Source organism: Fukomys damarensis, unplaced genomic scaffold (assembly GCF_012274545.1).
Source record: "Fukomys damarensis isolate Sample0158 unplaced genomic scaffold, DMR_v1.0_HiC HiC_scaffold_17, whole genome shotgun sequence".
Taxonomy (NCBI): domain Eukaryota; kingdom Metazoa; phylum Chordata; class Mammalia; order Rodentia; family Bathyergidae; genus Fukomys; species Fukomys damarensis.
Window position 1 is genome coordinate 54409995 of NW_022900929.1, and position 6000 is coordinate 54415994.

At 37.5% G+C, this 6000-nt stretch overlaps 1 protein-coding gene across 4 annotated transcripts in view; it reads right to left on the reverse strand.

Annotated features, from left to right (window-relative positions):
- Positions 1-6000, reverse strand: part of Heatr5a (HEAT repeat containing 5A) — a 152455-nt gene that overhangs the window by 113271 nt on the left and 33184 nt on the right. The window contains exon 1 of one of the 4 annotated variants that reach the window (XM_033765119.1): positions 5484-5534. The exons of the other annotated variants lie outside the window; for them this stretch is intronic. The gene's annotated coding sequence lies outside the window, so the exon portion shown is untranslated. Of the gene's footprint in view, positions 1-5483; positions 5535-6000 lie in introns of those variants that run through there. 4 annotated transcript variants of the gene reach the window in all.

Consider the following 6000-nt stretch of genomic DNA (forward strand, 5'->3'; position numbering starts at 1 on the left):
TTTCATTTTGGACATTTAGTAAAGCCAAAGGCACCTCACCACCACCACCACCATACACACTGAGCAACATTCCTAGCCCTTTTTTTAAAATTTTGAGTCAGGGTCTCATTAAGTCACTAAATTGCCCAGGCTGGTCTCAAAGTTGAGATCTTCCTATGTCCAGCTCCCAGAGTTCTGGGTGGATCACAGGTGTGTAGCTACCATACCTGTCTCAGTGGCAGATTTTAAAATAAGAAAAGCTTTAGTCTTCTGTAGCTCCTACCATATTCATCTAAAGTCACTACTCAAGAATCTCATTACTTGGCACATAGGTGAAAATCTGGTACCAGGAAGTGAAAAACAAAGAAAAATGGTTTATACAGCAATTTATTGTTTTACAACTAACGGATTTTACTGACATAAATCTGTTGAAACCTGTTTTTTTTTTTGTAGTTTTGATGTAGCTAATAATCCAATTATCTGAACTCTAGATTGGAATAGATTCCATCTTAAAAGTGAAAAAGCAGCCACCCTAATGATGCCTGTAATCTCAGTACTGAGGGAGACTGAAGCAGCAGGATCTTAAGTTTGAGTACTGCAAGGGCAACTTAGCAAGACTCTGTCTCAAAATAAATAAATAAATAAATAAATAAATAAATAAATAAATAAATAAATATAAAAAAGGGCTAGTATGTATAAACTACACACAAGGAATGAGGCATTATGTATTGTAAACATGTACAAAAATTTAAAAAAAGGAAAAGGATCAAGAAATGGAGGAGGGAGGGAGGGAAGGGAAAGGGGATGAAAAGAAGAATTACTATAAGATGCATCACTCAGTGGTCCTGAGTTCAATCCCCAGTACCAAAAAAAAGGAAAGAAAAGAAATTGTTTCATGTACATGTTCTAACTCTCCACAAGAAATGTAAACATTATATACTAAAAAATGTACTAAAAAGGGGGTGGTGGTGCTGAGGATGTACTTCAGTGGTACTGTCCCAGTATCACAATTTAAAAAAAAAAAAGAAAAAGAACAGAACAGAACAGAAAAGAAAAGAAAAAAGAAAACAAAATTTTATTTTACTCATATCAAGAATGTTCATGGCTGGGGATTTAGCTCAGTGGTTCTGCCACTGGCCTCTCAAGCACAAGGTCCCAAGTTCGATCACAGGTACCAAAACAAAACAAACAAAAAACGTTCCCAACAGCCCCATGTACTCAGAGGCAGAGCTTACAGAGGGCGACCAGACAATGGATTAACCGCTAAGTATGTTGTCAGGAAGTGGGGTCTGTCTGCTCAGAAGAGGCAGGTCATGGGAGGTATGACCTGGAAAAATATACCTCTCTTCCCATCTCCCCTATCTCTGTTTCCCGGCTGCCATGTTGCAAGCCAGACCCTTCCACCATATCATGTCTGTGCTGAGCCTGCTGAACATGGACTGAAACTTCTGAAACTGCCAGCCAAAATAAGCCCTTTCTCCTTTAAATTGCAGAGTCGGGTACTGTATTTTGTACCAGCAATGAGGAAAGTGCCTAAGAAGATGAGAAGCAAACCAATACAGTAGGAAGAATTCAGAGTAGGCAGTTAACAGTGATGGGAGAGAATAAAATACTATTTAATATAGATATTTTCAAAAGCAGAGAAATACAGGGCTATTAGTAGTGGAGCAAAGTACACAAGATGCCATTATTCCTAAAGTATAGAAGGATTTATAGGCCAAGCTAGAAACTCTTGCTCAATTTTCAAAATAACTCTTATCTCTATATACGCTGCCTGTATAATATGCCATCTACAACTTCCTTGTTTAACCATTAGACTCAGCCTGCTTGAGAATTGTCCTTTTCTCCCTTCACAGACTGTTCGTAGCTCTTTTATACTGGCTAACACTAACAGATTCACCCTTAAATTCACATTATCATCTAACAGTGTGGTCCTTCCTCTTGGTTCCATCTTTTAAATTCATAAAATAGCTTATAGAATACCTGGCCTACAGAGGGAGGGAGGAGGGAAGGAAGGGAAAAGAGATTAAAAAAAAAAAAAAGGGCCAGGGATTTAGCTCAGTGGTTCTGCTGCCTGCCTCGCAAGCACAAAGTCCCAAGTACAATCTTCGGTACCCAAAAAACCACGAAAAGGAAAAAAATGAAATAGAGCTTTTGCAAATGGGGAAGGAAAAAAAGACCTGCAATGGAACCCAAAAAATTAAGATGTTTTATATACATGTCCAAGTCCCCCACGATAAATGTAAACATTATGTAGTGCAAATATGTAGTGGGGGAAAAAAAAAGAAAATGCATTTTTCAGATAATGAAAAAAAACTTGGCCTAGAATTTAGCTGTATTTTTGACCACTTGGGAGTCCTACTGAAGGGCTTTCCTTGGCAGACGCTCTTCTCACTTCCAGCCAGACGTCTAGCTAGCCTCTTCATTCTGCAAGTATAGCTCTCTGGAATAACTCCATATTACTCTGCCTTCTGGCTGTCATTGCCATGGCCCACACATGCAACAGAATGAACATGCCATCTATTATGCCAACCCACATTTGGTTTCAGAAGCACTCTGTCATTAAACTAACTCACATTTCTGCAGCAAAAAATAAGCACATTCACATAAGATGGGATAAGTAATGATTATAAATAGCAGCTGTATCAATTCAAGCCATGGTCTGCTGCCTAATTAATGAAGAAGCTTTCCAGAGGCCTTTGGACTCTGGAATCAAGACTGAAGAATTTTGTAATTGTGCATCTGTTTTTTCTCCTCCTTCCTCCTAAAATAAATGTATGTTTGAAGTTTTGGTGTTTCAGTGGATAATTTCACTTTTCTAGTGATTTTACTTAAACATACATATACTCTGCATATAGAAACCTAGAAGCCAGGTGTGGTGGTGCCCTCCTGCAATTCCTGTGCTACAGAGGCTGAGGCAGGCGGATTGCCATGAATTTGAGGCCAGGCTGGGCTGCACAGTGATTTCAAAGCTATCCCAAACTACAAAGTGAGACCCTGTCTCAAAAACAGAAAAGAAAATGCAACAGAAAAGGATATTAACACTTTTGTATATTTACCCATAGAGAACCATTACTTGAGAAATACTGGAAAACACACCAAAAACATTTTTAGCAAAGCTGGCACAATATTATTTTAATAGAAAAGCATATTTACAGCTTTAAATATTTACAATTATCACCTCTCCCAAGTTTTTCTTCTTTTGTATCATATAAACCAGCTCTAATTTCTTAGGCAGATAATGTAGTGCTTTAATACTATTACGTATTTTCTCTAAAAAATCTTTTGTTATAATTTCTTTTAAAGTCCAAGATTGACCATCTGTTGCTCATTTGTTCAGAATTCTAATTTTTTATTTGATTTTTACTGTAGATACATGTTTGACTTCATGTTTATATTTATACTTTCAATAATATTCTAACTGTCACTAGATTCAGGTTAAAAAAGTTTTGGCTGGGATTTAGCTCAGTGGTGCCACCACCTGGTCCTGAGTTCAACCCCCAGTACCAAAAAAAAAGTTGTGAAAACAAAGTAGTTTTGCTTATGATAAACATCACGAACAGTAAACTCAATGACAAAAAAATTTTTTTCCAGACTGTATCTACATTAAAACTATGAATCAGAAAGTAGCTAAGAGAAATATAAAAAATCGGTCCCTTTATCTGCCCTTCCGAAATACCAGAGCTGCTGAAATGAGAAAATGTTACATGAGCAAAATGCAGGGGAAAAGCCACACCCCTATTCTAGTATTACACATCCAAGGAACAAGCAGCATTTATGGATCCTGCATTATCTGATAGAATTAAAATAGATGCCAGGCCCAGTGGCACATGACTGTAATCCCAGCACATGGGAGACCGAGGCAGTACTACACAGTGAGTTCAAAGCCAACCTAAAATATACAGAAAGATCTTGTCTCAAAACAAAACAAAAAAATTAAAGTAGAATTTAACCTATTTCCTCCTACAAAAGATTTCATGACTAAGCATCTAGTTCAGGGATCCACAACTTTTTTCAATGAAGGATCAAAGAGTACTTTAGGTTTTGCAGGCAATACAGCTCTATCACAACTACTCATAAAGAATATATATACAGCCATAAACAAAGTATAACCAAATAAGCCTGGTTGTATCCTTTATAACTGTCTACAAAAACTGCCAGCAGGATGGATTTGATTCACAGACTGTAGATTGTTAACTCCTGTTCTAATCAGAACTTTACATTAGCTCAGTGGTGCCACAACTGCCTTGCAAAGTCGAGTTCAATCCCTGGTATTAAAAAAAAAAAAAAAAAAAGAACTACATGCTAGAACTAGATAATGGATTCAATGAATAAACCAGGAATTATTACTAATTCCTTGGGCCCCAGTAAAATCATTTCTTAAGTGAATCCTATAACAATTTCTCCACATCTCCTTAAAATGCATAAGTGTTTTTTTTTTAAAGAGAATTATAGTTTCGTTATAGGATTATTCAAACTTTCCAATTATACTGTGAGATAATGAACACAAGACTCAATATTTAAAAAAAAGAATTACCATTAAGCTGGTTAACCAGAATTTAGAATAAAAGAATTTCAAAATTTTAAAAACTTTAGAAACTAACCTCTTATTTTATTCATAATTAAGTATAGCTCATTAAGATTATTATAAGCTACTTCAATCCCTTTTTTGAAATAAATTGGGATAGAAGGAAGACACATAAGTCACTGGGTAAAGACAAGTAAAGAAATAATTTTTCTGTACAGACTGTATTTATTAATTTCATGTAGTTAGTTTTGGTTAAAAATTTAAAAGGTATTTTGGAGATATATGTTTTTCAGTCACTAAAGTAAAATAATGAGCAAAGGAAAAGTGACTTAATCTAAAATCTACAAATAGTAGCGAAAAAGCTTAAGCTAGAATTCTGGTCTTCCTATGTCCGGGCGTCTTTTCCTATTCTGTACTATGTAAATAGATGCATCCTAAAGCACTACAAATCCAACCTCCCGTATCCTCCAACTGTCACCATTCTTATCCATTTTATTAAAGAAAAAAAGTCCATAGTTTAAAAATACTTAAATAAAACCAATTTCTCAAAGACATACTTAAAAGGTTTGGAAAATGAAACAATTTCCTCACCCAAGTCTTCTAATGCTCAGTTTTGATAATACGTCTGCTTTCTGTAACCTTAAAGAATCTCCCGGAAGGTATTTTCTTTCGAAGTTTTTAACTGTATTTGTGGGTCCTTTTTTTTTCTTCCTTAAACTTTTAACGACTCCTTAAGGCTGAAGTTCCCTAAGGGAACCATGTGTGCACATAAAAAGTGCTAAGTAATTTTTTAATAAATGAATGCATATAAAAACTACATATAATTACGGCCTTTAAGGAAGATGCTCAGGTCATCTAACTTTGACTTGAATCTTACTTGACAGTTCAAATTATCTTAACTTGCCAGAGGTATGCATTATTGTGATTAATAAGTACCACAAAGCGCTTTACGGTCTTTCTAAAGATTTGTGATCACCTGAAACGACGCTGTGCTGGCTGGCAGTAGAGCAAAAGAAATGTTTTCTAGTCGGGGATGGTGGCGCATGGCTGTAATCCCAGCACTCGGGAGGTTGAGGCAGGAGATCGCTGAGTCTGAGACCAGCCCGGGCTACATAGTGAGTTATAGGTCAGTCTCAACTACAAAGTGAGACCCTGTCTCAAAAACAACAACAACAACAACAACAAAAAGTTTTCTTATACTAAGTAAATGCCACACCAGCAAGGCTTCGGTTCCTTAAGAGGAAGACTGGAAACAGAACTCCACACGGAAGGCAGTATTTTCCTCCTCTCCACCGCTCCTTCTGGAAATCCGTCTCAGGACGGCCTGAAGAGACCCGGGGCCTCTCAGGAATGTCCCCAGAAGCCCAGGAGGGCAGGTCCGGGGAGCAGCGCAGGCGGGGCGGGCTGCGACCTCCCGCACCTCCCCGCACGGTCCACGCCTACCTGTTGTGCTGGGGGAAGCCAGACTTTCTCGGAGCCCGCGGGAAGTACGG